Genomic DNA, 21,877 nt, shown 5'->3' with positions numbered 1-21,877 from the left:
CTATTCATTTTACCTCTATCACTGGATTTTCATTTCACAAATAAGTCCAATGAATGAAAGGAGAAATTTCTAATGAATCTGATTTAATAGCATCCACGTCTGTCATTATTCTCCCTTTGCTTTACTCAGACGTCCATCAGTCCCCATGCGCCATTTATAAATGGACCAAACAATAAAAAACAAGAGACACAGGACTATTCAAATTAGATTCACGGTCTCTGTGGGCGAAGTGTAAAATTGCTTTCAACTCCTCTGCGTTAAGCGGCAGGCCAGGTCATTACCTTAATTCCACTGTGCTTTGTGCTTTTGCTGCAAATCAACTTATAAACCATGGAAATTAACAAATGAGTGTGAGAGGGCTGAATTTTTATGAGTGCAAAAACAGACTAGAATGAATCATGGTTAAGGTAAAGGTGACCCACAATGCTGAAAAATATGTGTTCTTTAAATCTTTAAATTTAAGCTACAGTCAGGATTATCTTTCACACGTGCAATGGTCTTTGTATCACATTGTTTTCACATTTGAAATAAAGACTACGCAAATTAAAGTCTAGTATGTCACTCACTAACATCATAAATCAAGAGGGCGAAGAGGCTTAAAAATACAACACTGCTGACATGTGAAACTAGCTGTTGACATTGTTCAGATACATTTAGCCCCCAAACAAACCATTCTTAGGGAAATCATCTGTTAACAATATGCTTTTTGGCCAGAATGGGTTTGTGTTTTTAGTGTCACAGGGTGCCCTGCTGTTAAATCAATTGGTGAATATCATTATTCTTAACTATTCTATGAAGGAACACATTTTTCTCCAAGCCACACACATTTACCTGCTACACATTTCTAAATGAAGTTTTCATTATGGACATAGTTTTGCAATCAATGATCTGTCAATGAACTCGTTGTATCCTGATTTGTGTGATTCCAATGGAGCTCATTAACATCCTGAAATTATACTGCTTATCGGTTTAGTTCATTCTGAAGATGTCCAGGAATAACAGTAAATCAACCAAGACGAGTTGCCTCCCACTGAAAATATTTCAGCAACATGTAGAACACCAAACACATCTCCGAGGGATACATCCTGGTAGATCACTGCTTGTCAGTCGGAGCCATCACAGTTTATGTGTGACGTTTATCTAAGTGAGGAAACTGATTAAGGAGGTAAGTCTCAGGGGACCGAGTTGCCTGATAGTTTAAAGGAGTTTCAGTGTTTTTGGTTCCTTACTGGATGGTTTGTTTGGAGCCAGGAAGTAGCCCCTGTCCTGCTGAAATTTGACCATGTCATGGGGGTTAGCAGCTTGTCGCAATTATCCTTGAGGTCCTTTAACTTCCACACCGACAAAAGAAAAAAAACATAAAAATGCCCTCTCTCGGAGCTGGGAGAGTCTCTGATCAGGAGTGTCACAGGAAGGAAGGAATCACATTGGCAAACCCTTTATCAGCCCATCACCACCACTGCATGACATGGGAAGACAGCCAGACATTCTTCTCGCAAGAGATCAGTTTCTTGGCTCAGCCTGCATTAAAGTGGGTCCTCTTCCACTTCACTGTTGCTGATAGTAACATATTTGGCTTGCAAACATGACTCCACTCCCTGAAGGAGGACTGAGGTGGAGACAACAAACAAATAGTCAGGATAAACTTCTTTGCATTGCCATTCTTTATTGACTGAGAGCAAATCACTCCACATATTGTTTCTTTCTGACTTAGATCTATTCAACACGGGGATCGGAGGATATAATCATCTCGAAAGCTGTAGTATGAAGCTCCTCATCATGTTGGCTGGAAGACACAATGACAGGACCTTTGTACCACTACAGCGCAAGGTACAGAGAATGCGTGTGATTAGATATATTAATGTTATTTTTGCTTTTTAGACACACAGTCTTAAAAATCAATGGCCTCTTCAGCCAATTAAATTGACAACTTTCTGTCATTCAGATCTTTATTTTGGTGTATGTCACAACTCTCTTCAGACATACACCAAACAGTGGCAGAGAGCTCCTTTATGATCATTATAATAGCGATTCGTGCAAGACTGGATTGTTCACTGGAAAGTCTAAGCATACAGTCAAAATGTTCTTCCTACTTTGTATCATACTGCAATGACAACAATCCTAACCTGTCAAGTACTGTGCTTGTGTAATACACATGAGTGTACTGTTTTGGACAGTTCAAAATATCCCTCTTCTACATGTTTATGCTTGATGAACAGGTGGTGTGATTGACTTTTGTTGGCTTTTTATCTGTAATGGTTTTATTGCACCTACAGAAGTGACTGTAGTTGTTGTGTATTTTGGGTATGAGGTGACGCTACTTCTTAGCTGTCCACCAATGCCTGTGTCAAACCGAGAGGAGAAGATGAAGCATTGTTTCCATTCATTTAGCAGGCTCTTTTAGCAAAGCAGCTTGCGAGTGAGAAACACATTTGGGGGACTTTCCAAAGGATACTGCCAAATCTACATGTCGAAGTATCCTTCAACAAGGAAGCTGGAGAGCAAACCAGCAACTCTTCGATCAAAACACAGCCAGTCTCCAGATCTGCAGCTGCCCGTACAGAAGCAGCACGACACTATATGAGATAGAATGTGGAGGAGAACATTCAGTATTTGGAATTGTCTTCTGTTCATTTGGCTTGCTGATTGCAGTGGGAAAATATTTTTTGATAATGCATCAAATAGTGGTAAAGACACTTTGGAGTACAAAAGCTTGGACAGCGCTCTATAAATTGGTATTTCTCTAAAAGCTAGATCAAATGCCAAACAAAGGATGAACCTCCAGTGATTATTTCTGAGCCCACTGTAATAAAATCTTCATTGCAACTTTTCTTATTCAAACATGATTATAAAATATCCAATGCCATTGTATCAAAGGAGAAAAAAAAAAAGAAAACCTCAAACACACATTAGCATCACACGGACATTACTTCTGGATAAACTTACATTTCCATAAAGACATGTCACCATTCATAGCTAATATGACAACAATAGATTCAGTTACAGTTAAAGTATTTTTGCTAGATTGCTGAGGATTAAGTGGGTCAAATATTAAGCCCATCATTCACTGTCTGACAAGGCCATCAGTATGCATGCCGCAGTGCGCAATCGTTGTTAATCAATTTACATTTCTGTACAATTCACATTGCAGATGTGAAACAAATGATAATGGCTGCATCAGACTTTTGAATATTATGTGATATCAATTGATCAAGTGTTAAAGCTGCAGTCTGCAGGATTTGTTGTTGTCATATGTAAAGTCCTACTTTTTGGCATTTTAAGAGTTTACATGATCTATCAGAACGCTTGAAGTTGAAAACGGTGACCTCCGTAGTCGCAAAATGCAAGAAATGCTTATTTTTTAACCGAAAAATAAAAAGTTATTCAACTTCCTGTCCCGCCCCATCAAAACACATGAGAACTCGTGCACGTAGACGTGCACGCCAGATGCGCTTACACGACTCCTCATTCATCAACTCACCTGTCATTTGCGATCATGGAAGACACAGTAAGTAGACAAGCCCGTAATGAAGTTCAATAGTCTAGATAAATAAGCGTGGGGACGAGCCTACCTTGTATCGCGCGTGCACAATCGGTGATTGACAGGCAGCAGAGCCCAGCTCGTAAACCTGATTGGTTACCTTTTACCGGTCCGGTCTGCAATTTTGTAAACAAACCTGCTGGCTTTGGAGGGACCTAGCGGGACATATAGGGGACCTAGAGAACTCGTTTTTTTTTGTATTGGGGTATTTAATGTACTACTTTCAGAATCCCCGGACAGTTCCAGGCATTATGCTTGAAAAAGAGTTGCAGACTGCAGCTTTAAATTAGCGACTGCTGGCACTTTTATCCAGGTCATACAAATTTGTAAAGTGTACCATATGTTTTGTGCATGCTAGATGAATGCAGGTAAAAGTGATAGAATAGAAAGGTAAAGAAAGAAAAAATTCAAATCTTCAGCTTTTTTCAAATTGCAGTGTGTGTGTGCTTCTCTGTGTGTGTGTGTGTGTGTGTGTGTGTGCGTACGTGTGTGTGTGTGTGTGTGCTGGGTCTGAGTGCCACATCTGTTGTCCAGACAAGGGATCTTTGTGTTTGGTTGTGATTTGTGACAAATGTGTTTCACCGTGTTTTTTTTAACAGTACGTGAATCCAGCTTAAATACAATGATAAACACATCCTGCCTCTTTAGTTTCAACTACTGATCAATAATCCCTCTTTTTTTTCCCCTCGATTCATGGGGATGGCCACAGTTCTCTTTGAAGACGCAGAGGCATTCAGAAAATCTCTTCAGTTTACTTAACCATTTGTGGGCAGCCTCTGTTTATTTGCACTTGTGTGAGTGAAGCAGCTGTTTGCCACTGTAATTGGTCTGGAACGGTTTACATAGAAGATTGTAGGATAACTGGTTCATGAAACAATGGACTTTAGAAAGCTGTCTCAAAGATAAATGCACCAACTCAGTCAACCACGCCGTGTATACGCATAGCTGTGGGTCAGAATAGTGTCGTAAAAAGATCTTTAATGGGAAAATTAGAGATGCATTCCTTTAGTTTCAGCTAAATTCTTCAACCATAACTTGCCTCAGCATTTGTCCTGCCTCCACTTAGCCACCTTCCTGTTATTCCTCTGCTACTCTGCTGCAGTTCAGTTCCATCCTGTGTTCTGCTTTTGCCCACTTTTCTGTCAGTGAGGTAATTATGACCAAAGCAGTGGGAGAGATTTGGTGCTGGAGGGCTAGGCATGGACCTGCTCTTTGATTTGTGAGCCACACTACTTTCTCCATGTACGACTACTAGATCACCTGGTGGAGCTCTGTAGATGACAGTGATGCTTGTAGCTCAAAGGGACTGAGACAAACCATAAAAAGACAAAGCATCACTCTACAAATTCAGAGTTGTTACAACAATGCAGTGAGGGTTTTAGCACCAAGCTGAAATATGACCAATTCTGTGCATCTGCACAGGTGCTTTTGGCAATGAGCGAACCTCTCATAAACTTGTAAATAGACAGTGTTAATTCATCCTCAAGTCATCTGTTTATGATAAGGGAAAACACACACGCATTATTGTGCAGTTCTCTAAATAAATGCTGGTCATTAATTTGAGATTGAATAATGGATTCGAGTCAATTATTTTAGTTTTTATGAATATGTGATCAATTATTCAGTTTGATTTATCTATTAAGGATCTACAACATTTACCAGTGTCAGCAGTATAGATCATAGAGATATATTTATGACATCATTCATACAACTCAGACTTTCCCCTCAACCGCTCCCAGCTTAACTACCTGTCTTCACAAGACAGTAGGAGTTTTATATTCTTTATTTTCTATATGTTCGTAAAATGTTAGCACCAGGTCTGAACATTTGAATGCAGAAAGATCATTAATAAAGCCCCTCCCATTCATTTCCCCAACATTTTTTTATTCAAATCTGGCTCATTTCCAGGCTGCAACTTTGCACTGATAAAATCCAGATCTCATAACCACGACGGCTTTTGATTAAGCAATCATCAAAGTGGGTTCAAATTTATGTTTAAGCTGTTAATATGGCTGTGGTCAGCAGATGCTTGATTTGAATTTGACTTTCAGACGTTGAAAACATGCGTAGAAGCTCTGGTAGATTGGAAAAACAGCCCAATGTATCCTTGCAATATTTTTGCTGTTTTTTTACTTGAAAAACATACCCTTTGGGACGTCTATGGCTTAAACTTATTTGTTGAAAAGGGGCATGAAATGTGACCTTTAAAGAAAGGTGGCAAATAGTGTAGAGCTTTCTATTTTTTATTTATCAGCAGAAGTCATCCCGGTCAAAATCCTTACTCTAAATACATGGAAAGCACAGTGTCCACAGAAGTGTTTACATACATTTTTAGCACAATAGTCACAAAAAAAAGGTGGTTTGTGAAAGCTTTGCAAACACTTTTTGTTTCCACCATTTTTAAAAGGCACAAACACAAACCGTTGTTTGTTTTTAGAAAGCTTCATTTCTGCACTCCAGCTCTTCCAAAGACAGTTTTCTCTGCTCTTACCCATGTTTACTCTCTTCACTTCCTACATCATCTCAACTCGCCGACTTCACAGCGAGACTATTTCTTCAGCCAGACTTCATTGGTGATCCTTTCAATAATGCTGTTGGACACGTAGAACAACAATCTGAACCTATCAATTAAATGCTACCAATTTTACTTTGCTGTACATAATTGTTTATATATATATATGTGTGCACAATAATAACTGACACAAATATAAAAGAAGGTAGAGACTAGTTTAAAAATTCCTTCATTTTTCTTAGCTTTCTTAGATCTTACAAAAGAATGGTCACCAGATATTTACCAGTCTGACTCACATTATAGGAGAGCATTCTGTATAAAGAACCTTGAACCTCAAACATATTTCATAATCTATTTTTTTTTTTTTTTTTTTTTGGGGGGGGGGGGGGGGGGGTTGTGACGCTCTCCATGTTGTTTAGCAAAACACGATTTTCTGACATTTTTTGAAGAAATGTTAGTCATCCACATCATGTTATCCACATTTTCTCCATCATTTATGATGTTGGTTCAATTGCTTACATTTCATCTTCGGTGTAATGAAGTTTTTCAAGAGAGAATTCCCTCCATGTCCGTGACTTGGAGAATGTGCCATGGATCTTCCTCAATTTCCATATTAAGCTCCTTCTCCCATTTCTCTTTCATATTTAGCCAAGTGCTTATCATTAAGTTTTAATAACACTGAAATCATCCCTGCGTTACTTCCCTTTTAAGCTTTGATTACAATGTGGATCACACCATTCACTTCCTTGTAGGGATCTGACTGGATTTTTTTTTCTGTAATTGTCTCTTAGGTAAAGATATGTGTATTCTTAGATTTTACCCATTTCTTTGAGTAAATGTATCAGATTCATGAAAATTCAACAGTCAACTGTTCAGAACTGTAACTGAATCAGTACACTTTATACGTCTAGTTTCTCTTTGTTTTCTTTTGTGTTTTGAATGGATTGTGGCTTGTTTTTAATGCTTTTATACTCTTGTCCAGAATCTGCTTTTCAGCATGAAAGAGGTCTCACATAAGTAATACATAAGTTCTGCTTTAATATGGATAAAGCCTTCATACAGTTCTACCTTTGGACTGCTGGAGGATTTCATGCACATGAATTCTGATTAAGATTTTAGGATTTGTGACTCACGTTTGATGATGCATAATTGATTGGAATTTTAAAGATAGTTTTCCTTAGTCCCTAAAGGTGATCATATATTTCCTCAAGGCTGTGGGTGGTGTTGCTTTATTCGAGGAAAGGTGTTACGCCATCAGTAATAAGAGTTGTGCTTTACCCTTTTTTACTGTCACACCCATAAGTTCTTTATGTTGGCAGTCTGCTTAAGCCAATAACTCGATCAATATAGCAAAGAGAGTTGGTGATAAGTATGATTGTCTGGTGGATCTTTTTAGCCAAATTTGATCTTTTTCTTGTCATTTCAGCTGAGGGCAAAGCTCAGTGTCTTCATGGTCTGAATTGATTTATCCTTAAATCCTAGAATTTGTGATACTTGATACAAAATCTCAAATGCACCAAAGCACTTTGTCTCTCTGTTAGCACTTTCTTCTGTCATAAATGAGTTCTACCGATGTTGTGAAGCCTCTCTGGTGGCTGATTATGCAGCCAGTTTGGATTGATTGATTTTATTTGTATTATTTAATTTCTAACTTTTGTATTTGTCACTATTCTGCACAGTATTCCCTCGTGGTTTCGGAGTGACTGAGAATATTGCTTCTTTCCATGTGAGTATTCTTTTCTTTTCTTTTAGATTCCACTTTAGTTTATTTTTGGTATAAGTTTGTCCTTAAATATCTGGTATAATTTTGTATTCTGCAGCGATTTGTTATTAATTTCCCAAAGTGATCTATTGTTTTGTTTATCTATTCCCTTATAATATCAACTGTTAATGTAATGTTGTTGAAGGCACCAACTCATGGTGACTCAAATTGTTTTAAAATGGCTCTCATTTATCCTCATCTACATTTGGAGCCAATGTCTAAAATTTTCCGTTGAAGTTCCTAAGTACTCCTTTAATACCATCCGGATTGCATTCTCTTGTGAGTGGTTCTCTAATTTCATGTTCCGTATTTTCTGACCTGTAAAAAATACAGAACATGAAATAAACACACACATATATATATATATATATATATATATGTATATATATATATATATATATATATATATATATATATATACATATATGTATATATATATATATATATATATATATATATATATACATATATGTATATATATATATATATATATATATATATATATATACAGTACTGTGCAAAAGTTTTAGGCAGGTGTGAAAAAATGCTGTAAACAAAGAATGCTTTCAAAAATGGAAGTGTTAATCATTTATTTTCATCAATCAACAAAATGCAGTGAATGAACAAAAGAGAAATCCAAATCAAATCAATATTTGGTGTGACCACCCTTTGCTTTCAAAACAGCATCAATTCTTCAAAGTACACTTGCACACAGTTTTTGAAGGAACTCAGCTGGTAGGTAATTCCAAACATCTTGGAGAACGAACCACAGATCTTCTGTGGATGTAGGCTTTCTCACATCCTTCTCTCTCTTCATGTAATCCCAGACAAACTCGATGATGTTGAGATCAGGGCTCTGTGGGGGCCATACCATCACTTCCAGTACTTTTTGTTCTTCTTTATGCTTAAGATAGTTCTTAATGACTTTGGCTGTATGTTGGGGGTCGTTGTCCTGCTGCAGAATAAATTTGGGGCCAATCATACGCCTCCCTGATGGTATTGCATGATGGATAAGTATCTGCCTGTATTTCTCAGCATTGAGAACACCATTAATCCTGACCAAATCTCCAACTCCATTTGCAGAAATGCAGCCCCAAACGTTCAAGGAACCTCCACCATGCTTCACTGTTGCCTGCAGACACTCATTATTGTACTGCTCTCCAGCCCTTCGACGAACACACTGCTTTCTGCGACAGCCAAATATTTCAAATTTTGACTCACCAGTCCAGAGCACCTGCTGCCATTTTTCTGCACCCCAGTTCCTATGTTTTCGTGCATCCTTGAGTCGCTTGGCCTTGTTTCCACATTGGAGGTATGGCTCTTCCATAAAGACCACTTCCGGACAGACTTCTCCGGACAGTAGATGGGTGTACCTGGGTCCCACTGGTTTCTGCCAGTTCTGAGCTGATGGCACTGCTGGACATCATCCGATTTCGTAGTGTAATAAGCTTGATGTGTCTTTCATCTGCTGCACTAAGTTTCCTTGGCCGACCACTGCGTCTACGATCCTCAACGTTGCCCGTTTCTTTGTGCTTCTTCAAAAGAGCTTGAAGAGCACATCTTGAAACCCCAGTCTGCTTTGAAATCTTCGTCTGGGAGAGACCTTGCTGAAGCAGTATAACTAACTATTTTGTGTCTTGTTGCTGTGCTCAATCTAGCCATGACATGAAACTGTCTTTCACAACCTAACCTTGGTAGCAGAGTTTGGCTGTTCCTCACCCAGTTTTAAGCCTTAGTGCATGACTGTGTTTCAACCTATGTGTGACATTGATGACCATTAGCACCTGTTTGGTATAATTGGTTGATCATACACCTGACTATAATCCTAAAAAATCCCTGACTTTGTGCAAGTGTACCTATAAGAATAGATGCTGGTTTGAAGGCAAAAGGTAGTAACACCAAATTCTGATTTGATTTAGATTGTTCTTTTTTTCGCTCACTTTTCATTTTGTAAATTGATAAAAATAAACAATCATGATTTATATTTCTGAAAGCATTCTTTATTTAATGCATTTTTTCTCACCTGCCTAAAACTTTTGCACAGTACTGTATATATATATATATTTTTTGCAGTTATCTAGAAAATGACTTTGCCTGGAGTCAAAGTCATTTAATATTTTACATTTTTGATTTATTCTCCATCTTTTAAACGTTATTGATAAAAATGCTCACAACAAGACAAAACAGTTACAAAAAATGTTCAAGTTTGTCCTTAATAGTCAGCTTGTTCTGATTTACATTTTTGATTGTGTGAAATCAATACACGTACAATGCAATGTAATTTATATTGTATATAGTTGTGTATTGACCAATAGCATTAACATTTGAAAGGCTGCAAAACTTCCTAGATTTCGATGAGAAATTTGTTAAGAACTAACAAACATATTTGCTTAAAGTAAATGAGTAGAGCATTAATATGTCTTACATTAGTTTTATTAAGGAATCAACCACAGCTTCAATCCCCTCTCATTTACAGCCTACACAGAGCAGAGGTGGAAATGTTCATGATCAGATTCTTGGAATGAATTGAAGCCTGCACGTTGGCAACTTCTCCAACAGAGCCGAGCAAAGCAAATGCAGCAGAACAAGAAAACTAATCAGTTATTACTTACTGATAACAACAATGAAGCTAACTCTGCATCTGTCTGTCATCCTGTTTTTCTTTCTCTGAGATGTCTCCAGCAGAAAAAAATCTATCTGATGTTTTCCTTCAACTCGTGTCCTACTCTTACACTTTGTTCCTTCTTTGCCTTGGATTTCTTCGTAGGATTTGCTGCAATATTTCCTTGATTTTAATTTTTTTTAACTTCTTTGTAATGGTGACAGTGTCTTTTGTTTGTTTATTATAGGTGAAAGTGTGTAATTGTATAGCTGCTGGTGTGTTATGTGGTTCTGTAAAGCAAAACAATAATGTTCTGTGCTGGAAACCAAAGTTGTTAACTGAGGTATTTTAGCTTTAGGCGCTCAAGGCCATTTCAGGCCCAAGAGTATGCATGTCAAAGGTTGGTGTACTTCAAAATGAGTCTTAACCTTAAACACTTAACCTTTAGGTTTACATACTTCCCTAGGTTTGCTTTCAGATGTTAAGGAAGGTTCAATATGCTAATATTGTACAAGCCAACATTATGTTTTTAAAAATAGATTATGTGTAAAATATTTTTCAATACTTAAAGATATCCAAATGAAAGTGAGAAAAATTAATTTAAAAACTGCAAACCCAGTATTTGAATTACAAATTGTTGTGCAAATTGGGTACAAATTTATATAGCACTAAATCACATCAAATATCAACTCAAGGCACTTTGAAGATACAGCCAATTTATGCAAATTACAATCAAATTAATTCTAATACAATCATTATCGAATCAAATCAAATTCAGCATATTCCAAATTAGATCAATTTATACAAAGACAATTGAATAAACTTGACTTGCCCAGGAAACCAACAGATTTTACTTTTTGATTGAGTGACCCATCCTGAGCCTGCACGAGGCGAAGGAAAACTCCCTTTTAACAGGAAAAAAACACCAGCAGAACCAGACTCTGGATGGGCGGCCATCTGCCTCGACTGGCTAGGGGTTGAGAGGACAAGAAAGAAGAGACAACAAGCACCATAACGCCAGAACAGGGAGACCTGTTGAGAAAGAAAAACACAAATTAATGACAACAATAATGTATGTATATAGCAGGTAAAAGAGAGCAGAGTAACGAGAGGTGCATCATGGGAGGTCTCCCAGCAGGCTAGGCCTATAGCAGCATAACTATGGGATCTTTCAGGGTCACCTAAGTAACCCCTAACTACAAGCTTTATCAAACAGGAATGTTTTAACCCTAGTCTTAAGGCCTCAGTATGCTACTCCGTAGTTATCCGCCAATCCGACTCCGTGGTCACGTATTGGCTATTAAACCTTTCGAAGTTCTCCATCGGGATGATGGATACGCAAGGCAATTCACCTCTTGATCAGTAGGCGTCGCTACGCTAGACGACTTAATCTCGCAACCTCAATCTGAAAGTCGTTGATTGATTACCTTCCGGCTCTGTTACACTTGTAACAGGGAACGATGGCGACCGAGAGAAAAAGACTGTTGTTGGAGTTGGAGCTTATTGATTTTGAAATGCAAATAATTTTGACCAAATGTTGATCGGCACACAGTAAACTCTTTCAAAAATGGCGGTGTTGTTGTTGTGAGAGGAAGGAGCTAAACCGGAAAAGTGAATGATGTTGTTAGCTGACCAATCACAACCCTAGGCGGTCTCCGCGAGTCTCCGTGTCCTCGACGGATAGATAGGAATTTTGGCCGACGCACGCAAGCAACGGAGAGCGTCTCCGGGAGGGTTTCCGACGACGGAGAGGGCTCTCCGTAACCTTTCCCGGACAACTATAAATCAGGCTTTAAAGGTAGAGAAGGTGTCTGCTTCCCGGACCTATACTGACAGCTGGTTCAACAAGAGAGGAGTCTGATAACTGAAAGCTCTGCCTCCCATTCTACTTTTAGAAAATCTAGGAAACACAAGTAAGCCTGCAGTCTGAGAGAAAAGTGCTCTGTTGGGAAATATGACTATGAGATCTTAAAGAAAATGAAACTTGATCATTAGCTTTAAATGTGAGGAGAAGAATTTTAAATCTTTTCTGAATTTAACAAGGAGCCAGTGGAAAGAAGCCAAAACTGGAGAAACATGATCCCTCCTGCTAGTTTTCATCAGAACTTTGGCTGATGCATTTTCGATCAGCTGGAGGCTTTTCGAGAATTTTTGGGACTGCCCAATTATTATAAATTACAGTAGTACAGTCTTGAAGTAGCAAATGCATGACCCAGTTTTTCTGCTTCCATCTGAGGCAGGACGTTCCTAATTTTGGCAACATTACGAAGGTGGTAGGCGGCAGTCCTTGAAACCTGTTGATGTGAGTCAAAGGACAGATCCTGGTCAGAAATAACTTCAAGACTCCTCTCTGTTGTACTCGAAGCCACGGAAATGCCATCTAGAGTAATTATAAAGCTAGACAGTTTCTTCCTGATGCACTTTAGTTTCATCGGAATTTAGAAACAGAGAATTCAGAGTAATCCAGGTCTTTATGTCTTTCAGACATGTGTAGCATAGCAATGAAAATGTATGCTATGCTGTCTGTTACATCCCCAGGCTAGTCTAGGGGTAAAAGGTCAGGGAATATAAGGACACAGTCTTGGCAGGTTACCGTTCTTTTATTAAGTTATTTTCAGTTCTTTGTTTAGAAACAGAAAGGCACCATCTCTTCAGGCAAGGCAAGGCAGGGCAAGGCATCTTTATTTATATAGCGCATTTCATACCACAGGCAACTCAATTGGGAGAGTCAAGGCCAACACAACAAATAAAACATCCCTAACTATTAATAAAAAGCACAACTGACTAAACTATGACGACAAAAAAAAAGAAGATATACAAATCTACAACTTACCTCCCTAACTTCAACATAAACAGGAGAAAAAGGTTACGATCAACAAAACGGCAGCCCTCCCCTACATGGCCAATCTGAACCAAAGGCTAAAACTAAGGAAAAACCTCTGCTGGCAAGATTAACATAACAAAAGGCTATGGCCTACACATAGGTAAGGTGTTGATGGCAACCAGGTGACCAAAAAGGGGCTGTGAAGTGCAGATCCTGGGTTGTTTTATGGTCCCCTCTTGATTTGCCACAATTTGCTGGAATTGATCAAAGCAGGAAGAGGAGGAGCTGGACCTGGGAAACAGCACAGCACACCAATATAATATTGATGGGATGTAACACTGTCTAACAAAATTACCAAATGGAAGCATGTATAAAGTGAAAAGAATTGGTTCAAGCACAGAACCCTGTGGAACTCCATGACTTATTATGGTGTGCAACGAACATTCTATGGTTACAAGAACAAACTGAAATCCATTGGATGAATATGACTTAAACCAGCCAAATGTAGTGCCTTTAATCCTATTAACATGATCTGTAATACCAGGGTTCTGTTGATTATACCAAATGCAGCACTAAGATCCAACAGGTCGAACACAGGCACAAGTCTCATATCAGAGGCCAAGAGGCAATCATTGGTAAATTTCACCGGCGCTGATCTATAAGTGCAAAAAGTGAACAACTTTTAGGATGCTATGAAACTCCTTTCTCTGTTCTAAGCAGGTGACAACTTTTAAGCGTGCATACATTTCATAAAGCATGTCATGGTGGAACTGGCATACACAGGCAGGTATCTTTATTGTAGTGCTTACATTGTATGGTTTGGAAGCGACTGGTCATAAAAGCAAAGCCTTCATAAACAGCACATCACAATCTGTCAACCAAAGTGTTGAATTAGGTAAAAAAAAAATATGGATCTACCCGGCCTTATATGAGTAATTACATGTTTGGCCTTAAGCTGTCTTTAAGTCACCTCTAAAAATTTGTGAATACTTTACAAATATCTACAAAAAGTGAAGTGGTCAAAAGGGTTAAGATTCCTTCCTAACATCAATTATTCCTATTTTTTCATGACAACAACTTAAAAAATTACTTTTTACTACAATGTTCAGCCTCTGGCTTTGGTTTTTCCCCATGAAGTTTTTGAATATGCTAGTATGAATTAATTCAAGAGCAATATTAACTACATTATCTTAGGTGAAGAAGAAATTCTAATTTAATTGAGAAATTGAGAGGAATAGATTATTTTCCCCTCATTTAAGAAAATATCCATCATTGAAATGAATGATTTATTTGAGGATTTCAATTACCCCAAATAACTAAAACTACTGAGTTCCAAAAAGCTTTTATAGTGAGTCAATCTACAGATGTTTTTTTTCTTTGCTCCAATATTGGTGTACAGTCTCAGTCATCCAGGTCATGGTAATCGTAACTATTGAATAAATGGCAACTTGACTCTTAAGGCCTTGAAGATGTTTCACCTCACATCCAAAGCCCTTCTCAGCCCAAAACTGATGTAGTACGTTGTAGACAGTAGATATGTCTTCAGGACAGAATTTAAAAAAACCTTTCTGATGAGAAGTTAACCCCTGATTTGAAATTACTATGTCAAACTAAATACAAAAGTGGCAACTTGTCTTTTCAACTTGTGTTTAGTTTGTGGGCATTGGTAAAATGTGATCAAATCTAACTTACTGTTTTAAGGGGAAACTTATTCAAGAAGAGGAATGTTTACGAATTTAAATTTTAATTAAAACTAAAATCAATTTTATTCTCGTCATCTTGGAACCAAGGTGCTCTCATGACAAGTTTAAATGCACGTCCTCTAGATCTTAAACCAATATATCGCTTATTAAAAGAATTTATGCGCTATATACCATCTACTCTGGGACAGGCAGCCTAATTATCCCACAAGCTGAATAATATTGGTGTTCTTTATTAATGTTCCACGGTATTGCTGGGGACAACCAATAAATACAGCACTGGGGATTCCACCAAATGAAATAGGAATATTTCAGTCTTTTAATGAAGCACTGCCAATGCACACCACATGCACCCTTATTTGAATATGCACATGATATTTCAAAGACATATTATACAAAGGATGGGCAAGTGATGTTGGCATAATTGTCTTTTACAACTGAAGAGCTCCTTTGAGCCTCCTTGGGTGTTTCCTCATAAGAAAAATACATCACTGCACACAGATAAGATTTAGTGAATTGTTTTTATCACATTAAAAATGGTATTGCTTGCTTGGTGGACTTGGACTGAGAGGACTTTTCTCAAGGTGTCTTATCCCATAGGAAAAAAGTGAAAAGTTTACATTAGAGACATGGGCATTTACAGCACAAGGTCAGGACATCAAATTCCCAGCCTTGGGTTTCTCTCACCTTTCATTCAAACATAATGGAAAATCAAACATCATTATCAGTACTTCAAGCCATAAAAGACAAATGTGTGTGTTACTGCTCACACTCTGTTTTCCTCAGTGTTTTATGGCCTCCCTAAGGAGATGTTCAGGCCTGTTGTAGATCGGCCATAAATCCTAAAATTAGTCGGGTTTTTTTTTTTATCTCGATGGGAGATGGCTGCTTGGCTGAAGACTGACCGTGGCTCAGAGCTGGATAGAGATCTATATGACAGGACCAACAGTGCTGTCTGATTAATGACCTGCCTGCTTCTTAATCACAAAGCACACACTTCAAGAGAGACAGAAGCACGGGCAAGAGTAGCAGAATGAGACAAGTCCAAGGATCTCTGAATATCTTTGGTGGCTTTCTGTGGTATATCAGTTAAATACCTGCTTCAGGAACTGTCCTGCTTAGTCAAGAAAGCTTGTATTTGTCGGTTGCTTGTTGTGTACCTGGACAGCAACCACATTCACATGATAAGTCTGGTGATACACTTAATTTCTTACTGTCAGTATTACATTTCTGCTGAACATGGGAACTGGTGTTGATTTCGATGCAGCTGCACATACTCTGTCCTGCTGTAACTAAAGCATCAAATGTGTGTTTGATAGTTGGCAAAAAAATATAGAAAATTCCTGCGTAGTTTCTGTTTACTGAAATATAAACAGCTGTTTTAAGAGATTTCTTTTTTTCTTACATACTTTGCCATTTTAAGTAAAACTGTATTTGCTAGCGGTTTAGGATTTATGACCAATAGAAAGGAATGTGTTTCGTCTGATGAGTGCAATCATAATATTTAAAACATTTTCTTCTTGGCTGGATTACAACAAACTAAAATCTCAAATAGTGCCTTCAGCAGAGGCTTTTATGTCAAAATCACATATTATTTTGTGTCCAATTTAACATTCAAAATGTGAAGCCTAATAGTCAAAAGAGAGGCTTGTGTCAGTGGAAAAAGGTGACCCCAAATACATCTTTCAGTGGCTGCACATTGATGAGTAGAAAGAGGCAAAATTGTCCTTCAAAGCCTGTTATTATTTGAGTAAGCTATTGCAATGCACAATGCACAGTGAGCCTGGAGCATGGGTTACATTTGCTCTACACTCCACTGCAAAATGAGACTAGTCAAGCCTTAATGTAACCAGCAAAAGCTGGATAAAAATCTATACAAACTCAATTATGAATCAATTTGAGTTTGTGTCAGACAGTCTGGTGCCAACAGAGTGGATTTTTTATTAACTTATGGTCTGGGAAGAATGAAACACTTTTCATTTGTGTACTTCAGTATGTTGCTTCATGATTCAGAGGAAGGGTGTTCACACTTTGTCTTGGAGGGATCACTGATGGGGGATCAGCGCGAGCGGCTCAGAGTTTCATGGCGTCATCATGATTTGGAAATGTCTTATTTTCAGTTTTGTTTTGTTTTTCAGAAGGTAGCTCGACAGTTGATTGACTAATTAACATTAAATCCCTCCAACGCTGATTCATTTTACTTCACTGCTGTGGTATATTTGAGTTCAGATGGATTTTTACCCTGCACCCCACTGTCCTGCTCTAGCATATCAAACTGGGTCACAGGCTTGAATATTCATGATCTTCTATGACAACTCCCTGCTATTCTATGTCAAGACCTATGTTAATTCTCAGATTTGCACATTTTAACCTGCTTGAAACTTCACTACTTCAAATTTTGAGCACCCTGAGAGCAAGTTTGACAGCTGTAGCCTGTCTGGAATGAAAATGATGTGCTGCTCAAAGCCGATTAGATATTATTCAGAGTTTGTTGTGAATTTAGGCAAATTATTTACTTTTAATTAACATGTGGCTGCCATTTTGGAGAGTCACCAACTCTGCAGCTGTGATAACCTCTGTAGTTATTGATTTGAGCAGGTGGCAAATGAGATTTTCCAGAGCATGCTGTATTGTTTTGCACATAAATAGACTGTACTCCGACTCTTATGTGTCAGTGCAGAAATGACAGTTAAGTCTTGAATATTCTGAAATGTAATGATCAGTTGGACCCACAGCTCCACAACATCACTATCTATCCGTCAATCACTGTCATTCATGTCATTGTCATCAGCTTGTTGCCTCTATTACATATATTCTCCCTCTACTATATTGTTGTCTGTGGTGGTTTATGCGGGGGGCAAAGCATTCAAACGTGGTCCCACTGGTTCCATTAAAAGTTGCCCTACAGTAGTTTGTCCGTTTTTGTCCCTAACTCACACACCTGCCACATGCCAGGGATACGTGGTCTGTCCCTTAAGGTCAATAAAGCACTAAAGAATAGCCCAACAGAAATGACAGTATTTTCCCCTGATATTTATACCCTGAGTGTGATGACCTCTCATTAGAAAGAAAGTTGGTCATATAGAATCAGGTAGATATCATTTTTTGAGTGGGAAACAGAAGCTGTGTATACTTCATCATGGGAAATAAAACAACCCTCGCGGTAGTCATTTACTACTTTCCTGCCAAGAGCGGCATCATTAATTGGAAATGGTGCAGAATGCTTGGCATGGTTCTTTTCTAACAAGTTGCCTGAGAACTGAGGCTTTCACAGCCAAACTATGGGTCCATTCAGCACAAAAGCAGTAGGGAGGGAAACAAATGTGATGGGAGCATGCCATGTGTAAGAAAGGTAGTGTAAGAAATGTACTTACACTACAGTAACTATCTGGTCTGAAATATATAATTTATAAAAATATAAGTTTTTCTATCCTTCATCTCAGCTGTTTTTGTGCCTTTTCCCCCCAGTTGTTCAAACTTGTAACTGGACTGTTGATGTATCTTGAAAATGATTATCCTGTGAGACTGGGCTTTAGTAGCTGAGCATGCCCAGGGGAGCCCCATCACCCCTGCTGTAATAGTGAAGTACAAAAAGAACAGGGAGGGAAGTAGAGTGGAGAGGCAAGATGGCAAGAATTCACCTGAGCCACAACAAAGAGTCTTCACCCTTCCCCTTCCACCAATCACAGTATCTACAGTGCTAGTTCACCCTAACCTGGTATGAGGATAGCTACATCCTTTTTAGACTCTGGGAGCCAGTTATACTAAAGCATATTGATTATAATCTGCTTATAGTTGTCATCAAGTCAAACAATTCACAGCCTAATGACAAGTTTCATATCTACCTCTCAGTTCCTTTATTATTGTGCTCGATGAGCCCTCTCCCTTCTCTTTGTGACCAAGATGCTGCCCATCCTCACCTACCTCTGCCAAATCCAACATTTAAAGATTTATCTCTTAAATGAGAACCTTTGGTAAACAGACTAATCTGTTTGGCAGCACTCATGGTCATGGTTGAATAAAACATTTGACAACACTAAGCTCCTGAATCTTCCTATCTCTCTCTGGCAAAGGGCCTCTCTCTACCTCCCTTCAGGGCTCCTTCATTGTTAATCCTACCGATCACATTCTTCTAGCCTTTTGCCATGCTGCAGGGGTGTGGCCGGACTTTTGTCTTGTCTGACAGAGAGTTCATTATGTGATTGGCGAGGAGCTAATGCAATAACGCTCATCACGTGCTGCTACCGGAGCCAAGTCCAACCAGTCATGTAGTACTCTGTTGTTCTTCCTCTCTTCTCTCACTCTGTCTTGTGGAGGCAGTCTGCCACCTCACCCATGGTGACAGGTTCCCTCTGAGGTATTTAACCACTTGTCTTGCAAAACTCCTTTTAATTGAAATTACCCATTGGCTGATAAGCTCCAAGAGCCTTATCACAGAGGAGATAGGGTGGTTAGGGTCATGCTGGAATGTTTTGCTGTGGCTTGCTCTTCTTGTTCCATTTCTTATTGTAGTTTTCTTTCTCCAGTTCTTACCTCTCGTTTGTGTCTTTTTCCAGGTGGATGCTGTTTGTTGTTGTTTTTCTTGTGTACTTCAGTCTTTTGGTCACTGTGTTCCCCTCTTTTTGCCTCTTCACATTTTCCAGGTTTGAAAGGTATAGCTAGCTAACCATCCTGTCTTGTCTCCTTGGTGATACCCATGAGGTCGTTGCTACCTTGTTGCATGTACACTACGTGATCCAGTAAGTGTTTTCATTTTTATCTGAACGACACAGATGTATGAACTGCTATGACACGCCTCCTGTGTTGTGTTCTGTCAGGAATAATTGATGAACAAAGCTAAATCTGCTTTTACAAAATTCACAATCAATCTTTGTCTTCAAATAAAACAGCTTTGCAATGCACAGACTGCTAATTGATAATCAACAGGTTAAGATACTTTACAAACTAATGCAGAAGTGCCATAATATTTTAAGTTCTGTCACAACCAAAGCTTGACAACTCCCTCTCACATTGGTGCATACACGGAGACACAAATATCAACAGCAGAATTTGTATGTAAGTGACGGGTAAAATTTAACAATGACATAACTTTGTATAAATCGACTCATCCAAATTTCTATTATTTTTATTTGTTTATTCTTTTTTTTTATTATTTCTGATTTAGGTTCTGCCTGGCTGAAACTGTGTTTAAAGAACGATCTTTTTGGACTGGGTATCCTGATGCATGCGGCCCCTTGTAAAACACTGAAAGAAGAATGATGTTATCAAGTCAAAGACTTTTACAGTGCATTGGTTTTCCCATCGAAATGCACATTACCTTGGTTCAATATCTCCTCTTTCCAGTTGCAGCACAGCCCACTGCATTTTTGAATGGAGTCCAACTCAGCAGGCTAAATTCAATAAGAAAATGCAAAGGGCATAAAGCAAGGCAAACAACTTCAAACACATTCTTACTTTTCCAAAGATGACATGAATACATGCACGGTAGGGTGAGCTCATGAGTACACACAACTCAAAAGATTGCCTGTATTTTTAACAAAACACATTGCAGCTACCTGTAAACATATGAGTCAGGGATTTCTTTGTTTGGTATTCAAATTCTTTTCTTGGGAGTCAGTAAATAAACTTCAGTCTTTGTCCTATTGAATATTATTTGAAGGCTATGCCCTGTTGAATATAAATAGATGAGCACTTACTATTCTGAAACCCACATCACTCTTCAGGCCATGACACAAATGAGTGATTCACTGGTCATTTATAATCAAGAGGCTGTTTTTATCACAACTCTTGGTATGAACAAATCAATGTGACACCAGTGTTGCCTATGAATTATTCATCAGTGGTTATTAGGCCCTTTCATTTACATGTACTAATTGGAACAAGTGATGCACGCGTGCCTGTGTGATGATAGTTTTGCTTAAGTTGTCAAGTGCATATAATGGCCAATTGAGCTCTCATACTTTGTCTTTTTTTGTAGTGTATCTGCTTTAGTATTTGATTCTAACATGATGTATCAAAATTAGACTTGCTGTATTTGCAGTTAGCCCACAGCTAAAGTTAGCACAAATATAAAATACGGGCTTATTTTGTCTGTCAAATATCTGTGTTCTCAGGATGTGTTAAACAGATTTAATCCAGTTTGTGTATCGTCAAGGTCGTAACTACTCATTGTAGTAGTTAAATTAAATTCTAACTGACACAAGATGCAAAGCTTTGCAATGCAGACATAGAAAAATATTTGAAAAAGCTCTTTTTTTTCACGCAACATGAGGTAGCTCCATCTTCTTGAAATTACACTAATCTAAAGCTAATTAACAAAAGAATATATGCTTTGAAAGAAATTTCAGTCGGTATAGCATAGTGAATATATAAAGATGAAATTTTTTTTAATTTGTTGAAAATATATTTATTACTGCCCACAGCAATGGATGTCGTTATTTATATATTGTATTATTATTATTATTATTATTATTATTATTATTATCATTATTATATCCAAGCCTGGACAACAGTTAGTTAATGTGAAATTAAATGTTAATTGTTGCTTTGTTTGGAAAAATCTGTAGACTGAAAACGATGTGCTCCTCTGATTAAGTTTGACAAAAAGAAAGAAAAAAAAAGAGAACAAAAATCCTGTTGTTGCCTGAATTTAACCAAATTCGTGAAACATGAAGTATGTCATGTTAATAAAGTCATGTTTTTTTGTGTAGCCTGATTCTTTCCTGTGCTTGCAACATTTAAAATGTGGGAGACAAAATCTTTATACACTATGATATATGGGATGTGACTATTGCATTTCTGTTCTAAGCATATTAGTAAACATAGATTCTCACAGCTAGAGTTGCATAAGATAAAGATAAGATTTATTGTCATGCATACACACGACATTTTTCCTCCACTTTTAACCCATCCAGGTTAGCACCTGTTGACACACAC

The 21,877-nt window shown here is 38.1% G+C and overlaps 1 long non-coding RNA gene across 3 annotated transcripts; it reads left to right on the top strand.

Moving 5' to 3' along the window:
* Positions 1 to 1,555: 1,555 nt before the first annotated feature.
* LOC142400530 (uncharacterized) lies at positions 1,556 to 21,650 on the top strand. Of its 3 annotated transcripts, none has more exons than XR_012772940.1 (5): positions 1,556 to 1,614; positions 1,715 to 1,830; positions 7,733 to 7,779; positions 10,292 to 19,680; positions 20,106 to 21,650. It is a non-coding gene; the product is annotated as an uncharacterized LOC142400530 (long non-coding RNA). The 3 variants fall into 3 exon arrangements; XR_012772939.1 differs by having other exon boundaries at positions 1,585 to 1,634; XR_012772938.1 differs by lacking the exon at positions 1,556 to 1,614 and having other exon boundaries at positions 1,622 to 1,830.
* The last annotated feature ends 227 nt before the right edge of the window (positions 21,651 to 21,877 follow it).

The sequence above is a fragment of the Odontesthes bonariensis genome, chromosome 15, assembly GCF_027942865.1.
Source record: "Odontesthes bonariensis isolate fOdoBon6 chromosome 15, fOdoBon6.hap1, whole genome shotgun sequence".
In the NCBI taxonomy this organism is placed as follows: domain Eukaryota; kingdom Metazoa; phylum Chordata; class Actinopteri; order Atheriniformes; family Atherinopsidae; genus Odontesthes; species Odontesthes bonariensis.
Note: the sequence above shows the minus strand (reverse complement) of the source record. Positions and strands in the feature narration are given on the sequence as shown.